This window comes from Anomaloglossus baeobatrachus, chromosome 5 (assembly GCF_048569485.1).
Source record: "Anomaloglossus baeobatrachus isolate aAnoBae1 chromosome 5, aAnoBae1.hap1, whole genome shotgun sequence".
Taxonomy (NCBI): Eukaryota; Metazoa; Chordata; class Amphibia; order Anura; family Aromobatidae; genus Anomaloglossus; species Anomaloglossus baeobatrachus.
In genome coordinates, this window is record NC_134357.1 from 255,318,986 (window position 1) to 255,338,730 (window position 19,745).

Here is a 19,745-nt window from a genome sequence, read left to right on the forward strand (position 1 = left end):
TTCACGCCAAAGATGGCGGCTTCCGAAATTTTCTGGCCGGACACCTCCGGCGGTAACAAGGCGCACCTCTACCAGATGGCAGAGCGGTAAGATCCTGTTTGTGACACCAAGTTGTCGCGGGCGGAGGAGAGGACGCCGCGCTCTCCCACTGCTCAGGTCCGGCTGCCGCGGCTGCTGCGGCCTGCTGCTGCTCGGTGGCTCGAGCGATGGGCCGGATCCCGGGGACTCTAGCGGCGCTCCTCGCCCGTGAGTGAAAGGGGTTTGGTTGTGGGGATTGTTTATTGTCCGTGACGCCACCCACGGTTGTGGTGATTGAGTGTACACCACCGCTGCTCTGGCTGGGGCACCCGGGAGTGATGGTATAGAGCAGCCAGTTGTTGTTTTGCCCCTCCGTGGGTAGGGGTTGGTGATCCCGGGGCCCAGTGATGGAATTGGATGGTGGACAGGCGGGTATGGGGCCTGTGGAGGTGCAGGGGCGCAGGGGCAGCGCTGTGCCGCACGGCACGGAGGTACTCACTCAGCCAGTAAACACGACACAGTTCTCGGTAAACAAACGGCTGGTTGGACGGGTCCCTCGGACGGTTACGGTGCTGATGTTCCCTGCAGTTGACGGTGACGGTCTCTTCCCTGCACCTATGTGTAGTTGTTTGGTAGCGATGGGTTCCCACTGGTAACCCGCTCCCCAGCTTGGATATGAGCCGGAGGAGCTCCACTTTTGCCCGCAGGCGCTGGCCCTGGGAAACTGGTGCCTTGGCGGTGACGGTGTCTCCCCTTAACGGTCGGACTGTTGCCTTCAATCGGGACTTGGTTGTTGGGAGACAGTCGTCCCCTTCACTGACGGATTTGGCAAATTATGGCGACTCCTAGCCTTGCCGGGATCCGAAAGGCCCCTGCCCTGGTGCTGACTGTTCTTTGTATACCGCTCCGGTACCGCCGGGTCACCACCCGTCCACGGTCCTTTCGGCAACCTCCGAGCAATCTCTCCTGCAGACGGTCACCGCCGTCTGCCAACCTTGCTGTCTCAGTCCGGGGCACACACCCGGACCAACTTCAGGCTTCTTGCTGTCACTTTTCTCTGTCACTTTCAACTCTCCTCTTACTCTCACTGTTTACTCCTTCACCTTCTAAACTGAACTGCCTGGTTTTCCCGCCTCCAGAGCTGTGAACTCCTCGGTAGGTGGAGCCAACCGCCTGGCCCACCCCCTGGTGTGGACACCAGCCCCTGAAGGAAGGCAACAAGGATTTTAGTTTTGACTTTGTGTGTACCTGCAGGGAATGTGGGGTGCGTGTGGTGTTGTGACCTGTGACCCCTGGCTTGCCCAGGGCGTCACAGTAGCGCTCACCTCTTCTTCTCCTAATAAGCTGTTTTCCAGATGCCCCAAACAATCGAAAAGGGGATTCATCTGAGAAAATGACTTTACCCCAGTCCTCAGCAGTCCACTCACTGTACCTTTTGCAGAATATCAGTCGGTCCCTGATGTTTTTTCTGGAGAGAAGTGGCTTCTTTGCTGCCCTCCTTGAAACCAGGCCTTGCTCAAGCAGTCTCCGCCTCACAGTGCGTGCAGAAGCACTCACACCAGCCTGCTGCCATTGCTGAGCTAGCTCGGCACTGCTGGTATTCCGATCCCGCAGCTGAAACAGTTTTAAGATACGGTCCTGACGTTTGCTGGTCCTTCTTGGGCGCCCTGGAGCCTTTTTGGCAACAATGGAAGCTCTCTCCTTGAAGTTCTTGATGATGTGATAGATTGTTCACTGAGGTGCAATCTTTGTAGCTGCGATACTCTTACCTGTTAGGCCATTTTTGTGCAGAGCAATGATGGCTGCACGTGTTTCTTTAGAGATAACCATGGTTAACTGAAGAGAAACAATGATACCAAGCACCAGCCTCTTTTTAAAGTGACCAGTGGTGTCATTCTTACTTAATCATGACTGATTAATCGCCAGACCTGTCCTCATCAACACCCACACCTGTGTTAATGGAACAATCACTAAAACAATGTTAGCTGCTCCTTTTAAGGCAGGAATGCAATGATGTTGAAATGTGTTTTGGGGGTTGAAGTTCATTTTCTTAGCCAATATTGACTTTGCAAGTAATTGCTGTTAAGCTGATCACTCTTTATGACATTCTGGAGTATATACAAATTGCCATTAGAAAAACTTAAGCAGTAGACTTTGTAAAAATTAATATTTGTAGCATTCTCAAAACGTTTGGCCATGACTGTACTGTCCGAGGCCAGATTTCGCTCTGAACCCAGCACTTTACCAGACCTAAATCCCGACAGTCATTTTTTTTTTTTTTTTTCAATCAGCGGGGGTTTTACCTAAGTCCGCAGGCATCCCAGAGGATGGGAAATCAGCAATCAGAGGATGGGAAAATGGGCAATCAGCAAATGTCGGGGGTCTCAGTGTCTTCCAGCTTGTCATCAACACTGCCGCCTGACAACCCTAGGGGCACCCTTGACAGGGCATCCGCATTCCCGTTTTCTCGGCAGGAGCGGAATTTGATATGGTAATTGAACTTGGAGAGGCGAGCCATACATATTTGCTCCAACACCCTCAGCTTAGCATTTTCTAGATGGGCTTATGGGTTATTGTCCGTCATGACCACTACCTCCACTCCAGTCAACTATTTCGTAAAGCTTTCAGCCATAGCCCAGAAAAAAGGCCAGGAGTTCTAAACGGAATGAGCTGTAATTCGCGGGGTTGCATTCTGTCTCACTCAAGCCTTGGCTCCCATATGCAATTACCCCCTCCTGCCCATCCTGCACCTATACTAACACTGCCGTAACCCATGGAGACGACCATCGGTGTACAGCAGGAACGTGGCGTCAAAACACGCATAGGCCAGCAGGGAGGCACTGGTCAAGGCAGACTTCATACCATCGAATGCTTCTTGTTGTGAAGATCCCCAGGCGACAGGCCGATTTCGGGACTCCGGAGTGACTCCCCTCAGCAGTTCATTGAGAGGTCGGACCAGGTGGGTGAACTTTGGTACAAATCGCCTGTAGTACCCTGCCATACCTCCCGCATGGTGTGGGGTTGGGGCCACTTCTAGACAGCCTCAACCTTGCTGTCCACCGGTAGCACTCCCTCTGGTGTCCTGTGAGCCAAGTATTTTATCTGGTTCCGAAACAGTTGACACTTCTTGAGTTGGACCCATGTTTTCTGATCCTTTGCAGAACTTGCCGTAGTTTCTCCAAATGGTCTTCAAATGATGAACCAAACACCACCACATCGTCTAGGTATATTAGAATGGACTCAAAGTTCAGATCACCCAGGCAATGGTCCATCAGCCACTGGAAGGTCCCGGGATTGGCTTTCTGTTGAACTCATAGAGCCCCATCAGCAAAATGAATGCAGTTTTGGCCCGGTCCCCTTCTTTCATCAGTACCTGCCAGCAGCCACTGGCCAGATCCAGTGTAGAAAAGTACTTTGCCCGCCTCAGCACAGAGAGTGACTCATTAATACGTGGTAATGAATAAGCATCTCGTATCGTGTGTGCGTTCAACTTGGTAGTCAAAACAGAACCAAAGGGTCCCATCTTTCTTTCTTACAAGGACCACCGGGGCTGCCCAAGGACTCTGGCTCTCCTGAATGACCTGATTCTCCAGCAAACTGGCCACCATCATTTTCACCTCTTGGTAGATCATTGGTGGGATTTGCCGGTAATGCTTTGTTATTGGATGAGTGTCTCCTGTGGGGATCTCATGTTCAATGGTGGGGGAGCAGCCGAAATCATCTCCATGTCACAAGAAGGCCTCTTGGAATTCCCACAAAGTATTCTTCAACCACCCAAGTTGAGTGGGAGTCAGCATTCCTCTGTCCACCTTCATTTGGTCCATAATGATTCGTCCATTCCAATCAGTGGTGGGCTGTTCTGGTGTGGCCAGTTCTACTGCATAGGTCCAGGCTGAGCGGCAATCCAGTCAAAGTCAGAATTCTGTGCTTCGGAGTACCTTCCCATCCGGCACAAAGACTTCTTCTAATAAGGTCCCAGCCGGAATGGTGACCTCCTCATCCAGCACATTGATACATCTGACTGGTACCTGCCCATCCTTCACTGCTACCAATGCATGGGCCACAAGTGTCTTGACAGATGATACCTCCCCTGGAGCGGGTTCAGGCAGTAGCTCTACTCCATTCAGACTCTGACTAGTTCCCACCTGGAGACCTAGAGCATCAAGAGTTGCTCACGTCTTTGTGCTAGCACTACTGGACCACTGGAGGGCACCCTGACAATGTCTACTCAATGTCCTGGGACAGTGTTCATCTGGAGGTCACAGCTTCTCACCAACTGATGCAACATTCTTTGTGTGGGTCGGTGTCAGTACCAAGGTCCCTCTCTAGCATACAAGCAATGATCCAGGTAGTTCAAAACATTCATTCCAAGCGTCACATCCAACCTCTTCCAAGGAGGGTGGTCCACCAGCTCTACTGCTTTCCAACCAATGACCTGGCCAAAAAGTTTCAGTCTCATCCAAATGATCCCTTTCACCGTCAGTTGCTTATTGTTAGCATAAGGTGTAAGGTGAATCACCTGAACATCTTCCGGAATCATCATCTGGCTAAAATAGCGTTCAAACACTTCCCAGGGCATGATGGCATGATGGTGCATTCCGATCCCGTGTCTACCAAGTATTTCCCCCTCCGGCCCTCGAATTTGGCCCCTCAATGGGACTTCTGGAGTAAAGATCACGTTCTTCTCCCTGGGGGCATTGTGAGGAGGATGCCGCTGCAGTTCGCCCTTCTATGGTATTGGCTAGTAGTTTAACGCTGACAAGCTGCTCTCTGGGATGACATTCGACCGATAGTGGCGAGCAAGGTGAACAAGCCGATAACACCACCAGCAGACAAGTCTAACGTAATTGCGGCTTCCAGGCACAACTTCCCCACGTGACTCTCGAGCCTGGACAGGCGTGGAACTGACAGGCATGGCAGGTGGCCTCCCTCATCTCTGGATCCTAGAGACTTCCAATTGCAGATCTCTCAGCTCCTCTCTCAGGGCTAGAACTAATTCCGTTAAGGTTTCGGCGTCTACGGCCCTCTCAGCCACAGGCATAGACTCCTCCTCCCTCTCAATGGTGGCCCAATAGACATCCCAGAAGGTAATTTCTGGTATGGATCGAATTTATCTCAGAGGAGTATGTTGACCAGCCCGGTGATGAACTGGTCCCGTAATACCCGGTCCAGATGCCGGAACACCTCCATGGCCTCATGGTCCAAGCGCCCTACTTCATTCAGAGTTTCCTGCAGGGCAGTGAAGTACTGCATCAGGGACTTGTGCGCCCTCTGGGGATGATTAAAGAAGAGGGCATGCAATTGCACCACTCTGGCATGGCCTCCAAGGTTCCCTTCTAGCAATCTCAGAACCTTCTCTAACGTGTCCCTCTCTGACTCTGGGCGTACCACTACAGGGCGTCTGGCATATCCCTCTAATGCACTCAACACTACCTCAGCCCACAGTTCGGGAGCTAAATTACACATTTTCAAGACACTCTGCACCATTTCTGTCCAGTCCAGTAACGTCATGTTTTTCCCATCATACTTTGGCAGATGTTGTAAAAGTGCCCCCACTGGCACATATCCCCCAGGAGCCGTAGGCCACAACATTTGGTGAATTCGCTACTGCCAGTAGTGCTGCTGATACAGAGGAGTGACACCAGACTAGGTTTAAACGCAAACTCTTTATAACCTGATAAGGGGAACGGGAAGTTAAAGTGTAGAAAGCAAATATCAAAGGAATGTACAGACACCTGGCTACTGAACCGGGATCAGCATCCTGGACTAGGGACTGATTTCAATAGGATAGGAACCACCAGGAACAATTTACCTAACCAGGAACTTCTTGAAGCACCAGAAGGTGTAAATCACTTGGTGTATTAATCCCTTCACCCCCGGCCACTAAAACACCCTAATGAACGGGCCATTTTTGCAATTCTGACCAGTGTCAATTTGGCAGGTTATAACTCTAGAACGCTTCAACGGATCCCGGTGATTCTGACATAGTTTTTTCGTGACATATTTTACTTCATGACAGTGGTAAATTTAGGCCGATATTTTTTGCGTTTATTTGTGAAAATTTGGGAAATTTGGCCAAAATTTTGAAAATTTATGCCCATAAATCAGAGAGTTATGTCACACAAAATAGTTACTAAATAACATTTCCCACATGTCTACTTTTTACATCAGCACAAGTTTTGAAACAAAATGTTATTTTGTTAGGAAATTAGAAGGGTTCAAATTTCATCAGCAATTTCTAATTTTTCCAACAAAATTTACAAAACCATTTTTTTAGAAACCACATCACATTTGAAGTGACTTTGAGAGGCCTAGATGACAGAAAATACCCAAAAGTGACACCATTCCAAAAGCTGCACCCCTCAAACTGTTCAAAACCACATTAAAGAAGTCTATTAACCGTTTAGGTGCTTCACAGGAACCAAAGCAATGTGGAAGAAAAAAGTGAAAATTTTACATTTTTACACAAAAAGGTTACTTTCTGTACTGTACTGTATGTTACTGTCCATAAAATTTAGCATTTTTACAAGGGTATCAGGAAAAATTCACCATAAAATTTATTGGGCAATTGATACTTCATATATGGTGGAAATCAATTGTTTGAGCACACAGCAGGGTTCAGAAGGGAAGGAGCGCCATTTGAATTTTTGAAAGCAAAATTAGCTGGAATCATTAGCAGATGCGATGTCACGTTTGGAGACCCCTGAGGTGCCTAACAGTGGAAACCTCCCACAAATTACCCTAATTTGGAAACTAGAGCCCCCCCCAATAAACCTAAGTAGATGTGTACTGAGCATTTTGAACCCCCAGGTGCTTCCGTGAATTTTATAATGTTGCGCCATGAAAATGAAAAAAATATATTTTTACCACAAAAATGTTCTTAGTCTTATTTTTCTATTTTGACAAGGGCAACAGGATAAAATGTATCTCAAAATGTGTTGGGCAATTTCTGATAAAGCATATGTGGGGGGAAACCACTGTATAGGCGCACAGCAGGGCTTGGAAGGCAAAACGCGCATTCGAATTTTCAAACACAAAATTGTCTGGAATCGTTAGCGGACCACATGTTGCACTTGAAGTGCCCCTGATGTGCCTAAACATTGGAATCCCCCCCACATGTAACACCCCTACCTTCCAAGGAACCTATCTGTGGGACATTGTGTAGGGTGTGTGGAGTGTGTGTTTCTGTGAATCTATTTTCTTTGAGTAGAAAAAAACCTAGAAAGAAAAAGAGAAATAAAAAGGAGATTCAAATTTGGTAACATAAAAAAGAAACATTCTAAACAGATGTCAGTGAAATACAAAAAAAAAGTCCTTCCCAAAATTGAGCACTGATGCCGATCTGTGATAGCATTTCCTGTAAACTTTTATCCTGTGTTGCAGCCTTTCATTATTTTTTTCCTTCTATCCATGTCCAGTAATCTGCATAACTAATCATATGCTAAATAGTTGCAATTTATGTATGTGATAGACAAGATGATTGTCTATAAAATGAAGGTAGTCTCACGTTCACAGATGCAGTTTATAGTGAGATATGGAGCTTGAAAGTCAAAAGCTCAAAACATTGTTAACGTTTTTCTCGCCAGTGTATGTTTCACACCGTAGACAAAGGAACATTGAGCTCTCTGGGGATGGACTTGTAACCTTGAAATTGTTGATTTTTTTTCAACAATTTTGGTTCCTAAGTCCTCAAACATGTAATGCAGATGCTACATACGGGTTGTACAAACAGAAAAGTAGTCAGGAAAGCCAAGGTCTGGTAACCGGAGGACACATATGGATACAGGGAATACACAGAGGCGTAGTCAGGTCACAATCCAGGAGTCAGAATTCCAGTAAGGTATGTAATAGATTCAGGAAGTAAACTGAGACGTGGTCAGGTAACGGTCCGGGGTCTAAAGCCAGGAGGTCAGGACAAGAACAGGGAGTGGGCAGAGAAGAGTTAAACAACAGTCCGGAATCAAAAAACAAAGATCAGAACACTAGCGGAAACACAGGCCAACAGTACAACAACTACGACTGGCAAGGTTCTGGAAGAGCATGCTCAGTAAGGAAGCAGATCAATTACCAGCAAGATGAAACACCTGAACAATCAATCAACCTGCCAGCTCAGTAGCCCAGAAAAACACAACAGAGCATCTCCTAGTGTGCAAGATGCTCTGCACAGGGCAATTGTGCCAAGACATCTGTCTTCCACTCTTTCTGTTTCCCATGCTTAGTGTTGTACACACAGGCACTGATATAGCCCACACCTGAAACTTTCCACAGATGAGTTTAAACGAGTGTGCTTGAAACAAAGTGGTTTACCCACAATTTTGTAAAAGTTGACAAAAATTTGTCTGGCCCATTTTAGAGGGTTTGTCTGAAATTATGTCTACTTTGCCTTTTTGTCTATTTTTTGTTTTGTTCCAATGCACACAAAGGAAATAAACATGTGTATGACAAAGCATGTGTAATTGCAGTCATTTTCTGGGAGAAATACTTTATTTTCTGGAACAATTTTAAGTGGGTCAACACTTTCAGCCATGACTGAATTTTGATTTAATATATATGCAGCAATAGGATTACTCCTGCCCAGGTGCATTATTCCAATTTGGCATAGCTTTCCTTATTCCAGAGTTATTAAAAGTGGGGGGATTTGAATCTTGGTAGGAAAGGGTAATTGTCTTTGAGATATTTTAGGATGGAAGGGGGGCAGAATTATTCCTTTTCATGAGTTACAAACTAAATTTTAACTAATGAAGGGTGTCTGGTTTTCTTACTCCTGACTTAAACATGCAGGGCTCTATTTCTCAACTGGACAATCTCTAGAAACAGAAACTAGTAAGATGTATGAACTTTTGAATAACCAGAATTTAAGGTCAAAGATCATTTCCAGGATTTATAGCACTATTTTGTAGAGTAATATCATAGATATGTAAAGTTTTAAAGAGTGAAAAATTGGTCTTCTGGAATGTGAAGCTTTACACAGGACAATTGGAGATGCAATGTAATATTATTCATAATATCGAGCATTGGTTCCTGTACTGAACATTTGAGCAAATGGCTGGATAATTTATTGCAACCCCTTGCTCAAAAAACCATAGGTTTTTTAAAGACTCTCGTGATGTGCTTGAAAGTTTTTATCGTAAAGAATGGGAATCAAAATAGTGTGGTAAGGATGCGATGTAATTTCTCTTACACATAAATACCTCCGGATGTGGCTCTATTGGCGTTGCAATATCACCTGGGAAGAATTAATTATTCAGATGATCTTTGTACTTATATTCTCCAGGTTACTCACTTTCTCATGTCAAATTTTTTTTCGTATTTAATTCTAAGTACTATTTATAATCTTGGGGTGTTTCAATGGGGGCCAAATATTTCCCTTCCTTAGCTAACCTGGTTATGGCATATTGGTAACATGAATATATTTTTTCTATTTCAAACCCATTTTCCTCCAGTGTCATCTGTTATGGTAGATACATTGATGACCTGCTCTTTATTTTGGGGGCGAGGGTGAGTGATGTATCTGCCATACCACACTTCATGCAGTTTATGAAATCTAATTAATTTAATTTGAGTTTTACGCATAATTCTGATATTACTCAAATTTCTTTTTTGGATTTGTCCTTAGTTGATGTTCCCAATGAGTACATTAGAACTTGTACTTATGTAAAACCCACATCAGGCAATACCATTCTTCATGTCACTAGTAGCCACCCCGACATACCATCAAGTCCATTCCTGTGGGTGAATTCACTAGAGTCAAAGTAATTGTTGTACCCCACAAAATTTAGATGCGGAAATTGGTATATCTAGGGAAAAATTACAAAAGAAGGGGCTATTCTTCATCGATTTTATCCAGGGTAGAACAAATTGTTGCTGATAAGGAAGGGGAGGATATGTTGGTCTCCAACAAAAATAATAACAAAAATAAAAATAAAAACTGTGACATCATGTGCAAGAAAATTCACAAAAATTTTAAACCAGTAATTACTTTAGAATATAGTCTGCAATTCAATCAGATTAAATAAATAAATCTTTTTTTTTTATATATATATAGCGCTAACATATTCCGCAGCGCTTTACATACATCAGGAACACTGTCCCCATTGGGGCTCACAATCTAGAGTCCCTATCTGTATGTCTTTGGAGTGTGGGAGGAAACCGGAGAACCCGGAGGAAACCCACGCAAACATGGGGAGAACATACAAACTCCTAGCAGATGTTGTTCTTGGTGGGATTCGAACCCAGGGCCCCTGCGCTGCAAGACTGCAATGCTAACCACTGAGCCACCGTGCTGCCCAATTGCTTATTTATAAGTTGCTGCCTTTGTTGCATGATGACAACATTTTGTTTAAAATATTGAATTCTGGCTGTTTGGTAGTGGCAAAGAAAGCTAAAACCATTGGAAACCACAGATCCCCTAGATTTTTACAGCTGATTGATCTTCTGAGGTATAGCTCACTACTAAGGGTTTTTTAGATGTGGACTGAGGAATTGCTGCACCTGTGCACATGCATACATTACAAAGGTTTTTTCTGATCATGGGTCGCAAAAATATCACAATATCAAACATCACATTAATTGTAACACCACAAATGTAGTGTATCTAGCTGTATGTACACAATGCAATCTTAAATATGTGGGATGTACTATACACCCTCTCAAAAAACGCATTTCAGAACACATTACGGATATTATTTCTCTGAATACTACGGGTAATATTTGTCAGTTATCTAAACATTTTATCACTTCAAGTTTCTTTTTCAAGCCATGATGGAAACCATAGAAGAGTGCTTCTTACTAGAGAGGTATTTTGGATTTTCCACCTTAAAACTTGTATACCTAATGGGTTAAATTCACTCAAAGAAATTATATTTCACTATTAAACATCTTTTTTTATGCATAGTATGAATTTGATACATTGTGAAGATTTGTTTTATGTCCAATGCAATGTTTTGTCTGATTTCAGATCTATCATATGAGATTGTGATATTACAAGAATGGGGGATGTCACCATTATTATGTGTTTGTTTTTTTGTTTTTTTTTTCTCTTAATGTCTTTTTTATTTGATTATTTAAAATATAAATTTATATTAATATATTTGGAGGGTTATGGAAGAAGTATTTGTACCTTTGATATCATGTTTGCAATTTAAAGTTTTAAATGTTCATGTAGTGTGGTAATTTCTATGAATTGTATATAAAGAAATTTTGTATCACAATGTTTTTTACTATATCTATGTTTTATGTAACATTCATTGTATATGTGACCACAAACCTATGAAGGCCATATTGATGCTAATAGCATAAAGTTCTCTTCTTACATGGAATATGGCATATTCACCTGTTCCAATCAGTGGACATTAGTTAAAAGATCTCCTGATTGTGGTCTGAACAATCTCTGACAAAGGACACCAAGTCTGAAACGCGTAGCTTTGGTTTGTTGGTCCACTCTCTTTCCTCTGGGATTCCTTTTTAATTTTTTCATATTTTGTTATTTGGATTTTAGCTATATAACTTGTAATAAAGCCTAATTTTTTACCGCATTGGAGCTGGATTTCCTTTTTTCTAATATTATTCATAGGTTGCATGCTTTTCTTTTTTCTTTGAAACTGATGGATGTGTCATATCTTAAATTGTCGAAATTTTTAAAGGAAAATGTGAATTGTGAACATATGATGTGGTATTGTGGAAAACTCTATTTACTTTGTATGAAGATCTTTGCTATTGTAGGACAAGATTAAGCATCAATCTTTTGCGTGATATTTTATTTGGGCTTTTGGGTCTCTTCCCGGCCAGAGTGAAATTAAACAACCTGACAGAATATGTTTACAAATTGTTATCTCTACAGAGATTAATAACACAGCAAATACATGTCTTCTTCTTGTCTATTAATATCTGATGGGCTGAACATGATTGAAAATATTAATACACTAAATGTCTTTGGGACAGCCCAAGGTAGAATTTGGAATATTCATCTTTCATGGTGTTTTTTTTCCCTTCTTTTCTTCTCTTTTCCTTTCATGAAGGGTGGAGATTTGTGGGTTGGAATGGAGAGTAGGAAGTGATAGATAATTAAAAAGTTGTAATGGAATATTGTCCTATTATTTTCTGGACATTTTCTAGGTTTTCTTTGATTTTCAGTCATGTATTGTAAAACTAATTTTTGAACAAAAGTATATTTTGAAAAAAAAAATGAAATGGCAACTGTTACATCTCGTGGCTCTCCTGAGGCAAGGACTGAGGCAGTCTCCCATTCCTTGCCTGCCACGAGCACTCCTGCTCAGCAGCGCCGAAGGTCTGCCAGACTGCGCAGTGTGCAGGAGATACCTTCTCAGAGAGGCAGCAGAAGGGTGACACCTAGTGGTTCTCCTGTTACAAGGAGTGAAGCGGTCTCCCATTCCTGGCCTGCCGCAGACTCTCCTGCTCAGCGGCCCCGAAGGTCTGCGAGGCTGCGCAATGTGCAGAGGTTTACTGCTCAGGGAAGCAGTGAGATTCCCGTTATCTCTGCACATTGTGAGACCAAGGATCCCGCCTCTATTTCCCAGAGGCAGGAGGGTGAGCATGTGCAATGCGTGGTGGGTCCTGATTCGCTCACTGACGTCACACGGCTTGATGACAAGGCTGGTGACGTGGTGAATCCTGACTGGCCAGGCTGGGACGTCGTGGACCCTGATTGGGTCAAGTCCGTCATCTCCGCCTCGCGCCCGCCCTCGGGTGGAGCTGCACCTCCTTAAAAGCTCCCCCTGCCATCATGGCGGCACGCGACCGTCCTTCTATGTTTGGATGTCTGGCAGCGTGCTGCCACGCCACTGCTCAGGCATTACTGTCTCTTGTGGGCTTGGCCCTTGCTGCTCCGGCAGTACCTCGTTTGCAGGCCGTGTTCCTGCCTTGCTGCTCTGGCAGTACCCCCGTCAACAGGCCATGTTCCTGTCCCAGGTGAGCTCCTCAAGTCTCCATTGGACTCACCTGGTTATTGAAAGCACACGTGCGTGGGCACCTCTGTGCTACCCTCGTGCCATATTCTCGTGACTTCCACTGGCACACGTGCGTAGGCACCTCTGTGCTTCCCCGTGCAACAGGTACACCGAGCCGTGAGATCTGTGCCATACAACCCTCACGGGTTAGGGCAGATCGGTGTACATAGATCGTCTGTGACATTCCAGATGATCGCTAGCAGCAACCCGCTCACTCTTCACCCACCATAGCGGCGGTCCCTTACACCGCACAGTGGACCTTGACCGGCGGAAGCAGTCCATTTCCCATCTTGGCACGCTTCCCCGGGTCCCCCTCGTAACATTACGGTCGCGCCAAAGGTCTGGCTATGGCTGAAGAGCAGCAGCAGTTGCTGCGTTATGTGCAGCAGTTGGAGTCACGATTGGCAGCAGTGGAGCAGTCTTCCTCCGATAAGACTACTCTGATGACAGTCGCCACCCAGGCGGCTACCCAGGCTGTGCTATTGGGCGGAAGGTCTCCTCGCCTTGCGCTTCCAGAGCGCTTTAACGGCAACAGCTCTGAGTGCCGTGGTTTTATAAACCAGGTTACCACCTACTTAGAGCTGTCCGCGACTCTTTACGCTACCGAGAAGGCGAAGGTAGCCTTCGTCCAGTCCCTGCTCACAGGGAGAGCGCTGAAGTGGTCCACGCCGTTGTGGGAGCGCGGAGATCGTGTGGTGAATAACTTAGCAGCTTATCTTGGGGCCATGAGAATGGTGTTCCTCGGGCCTCAAGTCACCCACGATTCCGCCCTGCGCCTCCTACGACTTCGGCAAGGGTCTGCTTCAGTCGGGGACTTTGCTGTACACTTTAGGACACTGGCCGCAGAGCTGGACTGGCCGGATAAGGTCCTTGTCCCTGTGTTTTGGGAGGGCCTGGCAGGGTTTGTCAAAGACGCACTGGCCACACGTGAGGTGCCTGCCACTTTAGAGTCCTTGATTCAGGTTGCCTCTCGCATAGACATCCGCCAGGCGGAGCAAAGGCTCGAGGTCTCTTCAGCACCCACGTCTTCTCGGCCTAAAAAGCGTCTGACTCCCGTCTTCCATCAGACAGGTCCCCCAGCCAGTCCTGTAGGCGACTCCGTGGAGTCAATGGAGGTGTCCAAGGTGGTCTCCTCTGCCCCAGGTTCTCGGTCTTGTGTCATCTGCTTTTCCTGTGGGCAGAGGGGACACATAGCTACCCGATGTCCCAAACCGTCGGGAAAAGACAGTGTCTAGTTTCTATCAGAGGGGGGACTCTAGACGCTACTTCTCCCTCTAGGTTGACTATCAGCGCCCAGTTGCAGTTCGGCACTACTCTCTTCTCTGCCCTGGCTTGCTTGGACTCAGGCGCTGAAGGCAATTTCATCTCGGCCTCCCTGGCAACCCGATACTCAGTTCCCCTGGTTCTGTTGCCCAAGCCACTCAGGGTCCGGGTAGTCGACGGGTCCATACTACTTGATCCTATCACCCAGATCACCATCCCTCTCAGGATGGATGTACCACCGGGACACCATGAGCAGGTGTCCTTCCTGGTGCTTCCAGGGGGGACGGATGAGATCCTACTGGGCCTTCCCTGGTTGAGACAGCATGCTCCTATACTCAACTGGGCAACAGGGGAGATCTCATCCTGGGCAGGATCCTGTAGAGAGCACCTCGTGACTACTGAACCACCCGCTACCATTAGGTCGCTTGGGTCCTCAGGGAATACTGAGGGGCTGGGTTTACCGACACCTTATGAGGCCTACAGGGATGTCTTTTCCAAAAGGGCCGCAGATACTCTTCCTCCCCACCGGCCATATGATTGCCGAATAGACCTGAAGCCAGGCTCCGAGCCCCCCAGGGGCAGAGTGTATCCACTCTCTGCTCCAGAGACGGAGGCTATGTCCAAATATATTCAGGACAGCCTGGCGAAGGGGTTCATTCGCAAGTCTATTTCACCGGCTGGTGCAGGGTTCTTTTTTGTGCAGAAGAAGGAAGGGGATCTGCGCCCCTGTATCGATTACAGGGGATTAAATGCAATCACAATCAAGAACAAATACCCTTTGCCCCTCATTACTGAGCTATTTGATCGATTCCGCGGGGCAAAGGTCTTCACAAAGCTGGATCTACGCGGGGCGTATAATCTAGTGCGAGTCCGAAAGGGCGATGAGTGGAAGACCGCCTTTAACACCAGGGACGGTCACTACGAGTATCTAGTAATGCCCTTCGGACTCTGCAATGCCCCCGCCGTATTTCAAGACTTTGTGAATGACATTTTCCGGGATTTGTATCTTTCCGTGGTTGCATACCTGGATGACATTCTTATCTTCTCCCCCGATCTTACCACCCATCGGAGGGATGTCATCCGAGTACTTAAGAGGCTCCGCACCCATTCGTTATATGCTAAGCTGGAAAAGTGCGTTTTTGAACAGGAATCCTTGCCGTTCCTGGGGTACATAGTGTCCAGTCAGGGGTTAGCAATGGATCCGGGGAAGTTGGAGACAGTGATGAACTGGCCTGAGCCCCGCTCGCTGAAGGCGATCCAGCGATTCTTGGGGTTTATCAATTATTATCGCCAGTTCATTCCCAACTTCTCGACGGTGGCAGCACCCATCATTGCCCTTACCCGCAAGGGCGCTAATCCCAAAGCATGGACACGGGAAACGGTAGAGGCATTTCACACTCTCAAAACTCACTTCTCCAGAGCTCCCATCCTTCATCGTCCAGACATCTCCAAACCCTTCCTACTGGAGGTAGACGCCTCTTCGGTCGGTGCAGGTGCAGTCCTGTACCAGAAAAACGAACGAGGAAGGAAACATCCGTGTTTCTTTTTCTCCAAGACCTTTTCTCCGGCCGAGAGGAACTACTCCATAGGGGATAGGGAGTTACTGGCGATGAAACTAGCATTCCAGGAATGGCGGCATCTCCTGGAGGGTGCGAAGCATCCATTTGAGGTTTTTTCTGACCACAAAAACCTCACATACCTCCAGACAGCACAACGCCTGAACCCAAGGCAGGCCCGTTGGTCTTTATTCTTCTCCCGGTTCCGCTTTATTATCCGCCACCTGGCCGGTGAGAAGAACGTACGGGCCGATGCCTTGTCACGTTGTATGGTTGTGTTGGAGGAGGACGAGGAGGAGCCTCGTCTTATACTGCCCCCGGACAGCTTGAGGATGGTCACTCCCACTTCTTTGGACCAGGTGCCACCTGGCAAAACCCTCGTTCCCCCTGAACTACGGAACGAGGTGCTATCGTGGGCCCATGCCTCCAAGGTCGGGGGTCACTTCGGGGTCAAAAGGACCAGAGACCTGGTGACCAGGCATTATTGGTGGCCGAGACTACCCCAGGACATACAGGAATATGTGGGAGCCTGTATGTCGTGTGCTCGGAATAAGCCGTCCCGGCAGAGACCGGCAGGTCTTCTTCACCCACTGCCAGTGCCGGATCGTCCCTGGGAAGTGGTAGGGATGGACTTCCTGGGAGATCTGCCCAAGTCAGCAGGGCACAGGGTCGTATGGGTCATCACAGATCACTTCTCTAAAATGGTCCACTTGGTGCCTCTCCCACGACTCCCGACGTCACGTGCTCTCGCCACCTTGTTCATTCGGCATGTATTTAGGTTGCATGGCATGCCTGACAAGGTGGTGAGCGACCGGGGTCCCCAGTTCGCGTCTCGCTTCTGGAGAGAGCTCCGTAAGCTCCTGCAGATAGAGCTGAACATCTCCTCCGCATACCATCCCGAGACCAATGGACTAGTGGAGAGGACTAATCAGACCTTGGTAACCTACCTCCGCCATTTTATATCCGCGCACCACGACAACTGGGCTAACCTCCTTCCTTGGGCCGAATTTGCCATTAACAATTCGGTCCATGAATCCTCTGGCCAGACTCCGTTCCTACTCAATAACGGACAACATCCCAGAATCCCGGTTCCGATGCCCATTACGTCACCCGATACTAGAGTGGAGGATTGGGCGACCAAGGCCCGGGAGATCTGGGATGACACCCAAGAGGCTCTTAAAAGGGCTAAAGACCGGATGGTGACAACGGCTGATGTTCGCCGCCGCCCTGCACCATCCTTCGCCCCTGGTGACCTAGTATGGCTGTCCTCTAAGAATGTTAACCTACGGATACAGGCAGCCAAATTCGCCCCTAGGTATCTGGGTCCGTTTAAAGTACTACAGCAGGTAAACCCAGTGGCATATCGACTCCAGCTCCCTCCACGCTGGGCTATAGCCAACACCTTTCACGTGTCCCTCCTGAAACCCGTACGACTTAATAAATTCTCGGGGTCCCTGCCGGCTCAAACCGACTCCCCGTCCGACGACCCTGAGGTGGCAAAACTTGTGGAGACAAAAGTCATACAGGGCAAGAGGTACTACCTCGTGGAGTGGGCCGGCCGTGGTCCGGAGCATAGATCCTGGGAGTTGGAGGATCATATCCGCGCCCCGGGTTTGATAGCGGCCTTCGAGCACGGACAGGGGGGGGGCCTAGACGGGGGGGTAATGTTACATCTCGTGGCTCTCCTGAGGCAAGGACTGAGGCAGTCTCCCATTCCTTGCCTGCCACGAGCACTCCTGCTCAGCAGCGCCGAAGGTCTGCCAGACTGCGCAGTGTGCAGGAGATACCTTCTCAGAGAGGCAGCAGAAGGGTGACACCTAGTGGTTCTCCTGTTACAAGGAGTGAAGCGGTCTCCCATTCCTGGCCTGCCGCAGACTCTCCTGCTCAGCGGCCCCGAAGGTCTGCGAGGCTGCGCAATGTGCAGAGGTTTACTGCTCAGGGAAGCAGTGAGATTCCCGTTATCTCTGCACATTGTGAGACCGAGGATCCCGCCTCTATTTCCCAGAGGCAGGAGGGTGAGCATGTGCAATGTGTGGTGGGTCCTGATTCGCTCACTGACGTCACACGGCTTGATGACAAGGCTGGTGACGTGGTGAATCCTGACTGGCCAGGCTGGGACGTCGTGGACCCTGATTGGGTCAAGTCCGTCATCTCCGCCTCGCGCCCGCCCTCGGGTGGAGCTGCACCTCCTTAAAAGCTCCCCCTGCCATCATGGCGGCGCGCGACCGTCCTTCTATGTTTGGATGTCTGGCAGCGTGCTGCCACGCCACTGCTCAGGCATTACTGTCTCTTGTGGGCTTGGCCCTTGCTGCTCCGGCAGTACCTCGTTTGCAGGCCGTGTTCCTGCCTTGCTGCTCCGGCAGTACCCCCGTCAACAGGCCATGTTCCTGTCCCAGGTGAGCTCCTCAAGTCTCCATTGGACTCACCTGGTTATTGAAAGCACACGTGCGTGGGCACCTCTGTGCTACCCTCGTGCCATATTCTCGTGACTTCCACTGGCACATGTGCGTGGGCACCTCTGTGCTTCCCCGTGCAACAGGTACACCGAGCCGTGAGATCTGTGCCATACAACCCTCACGGGTTAGGGCAGATCGGTGTACATAGATCGTCTGTGACATTCCAGACGATCGCTAGCAGCAACCCGCTCACTCTTCACCCACCATAGCGGCGGTCCCTTACACCGCACAGTGGACCTTGACCGGCGGAAGCAGTCCATTTCCCATCTTGGCACGCTTCCCCGGGTCCCCCTCGTAACAGGCAACATTGAGGACTTTGGCTGCAGTGGTTGGCCAAGGAAACTTAGTGCAACAGATGAAAGATAAATCATGTTGACCTCCTTTCAAGATAGGAAGATGTCCAAAAGTACCTTATTTCAGTTTCAACAAAGCCCTTCTTTGATAGAAAGGCCCTCATCTAAAGTAGGACTTATGACAATGCCCTTGTACAACCCACCTGAGAAAGCCCCATCTGAGAATCTTCTGCTCCATAGCTAATCAAGCTTTCTTCCTTGACTTCTCCCTAAACTTCCAGTCTAGTTTCCTCGATCGACATCCCATTAACGCCAGGGTACTACCGTATAGCATCTGATGCAAGAGCATTGGATGTGATATGGTATGCTAATTACCCTTGACTCAAACTCTGCTGCGAGAGTGAGCCGAATGTTATTTTCCTGTGTGCCGATTCTCTCTCATGTAAGAATGAGAGCACAGGTGAGGAGACGGAGAGATTAATCTCTCCATCTGCTCCATTGTCTTTCTCTGTTTATATCGGACTGCACTCGGATGACATCTGAGTGCCATCCGATGTTTCACATGCACCCATAGACTTGTATGGGTGTGCGTGATCCCCGAGACATGCTGACAATCACAGTATGCTGTGGTTTTTTTTTCCCTCAGTTCATTTAGAGCTAAGAAAAATTTGACCTTTTGACCTGCATCACTAACATTGGTCTGAGTGCAATGCGAGACTTTCTCGCGTTGCACTCATCCGATTAATATGCTGGTGTGAACGAGCCCTATTACTGGTAAGGTGTTCTATAGATGTTATGCAAATTGCCTCTTCAGAGAGGAAGAGCAATTTAACTCTACTGCAACCGACCCCTAATGTCACTAGAGTTCAAGTACTCGGTGTCTTTGCAGAGGCTATTTGCATATTTAATTTCCCACAGGAGCATTGCATGGCCTATAAGTCTCCTTACATTGGCATGTCAAGCATGTCACTTCACAAGGAGAAACAATACTCTTTAGACCAGGGCCGGGCAAAGCTTGGCCCATGGGCCACATCTGACCCTCTGGCTATCTAGTCTGGCCTACAGACCGAGACAGCCGAAGGGCTGAAAACAGGGGACCGTGGGCCTTACCATATCCTGCCCAACCACAGCTGCTACCCACTGCCCGATGTCACTGCTATCCACATCCACAGGATGCAGACGGCGTTGAATACA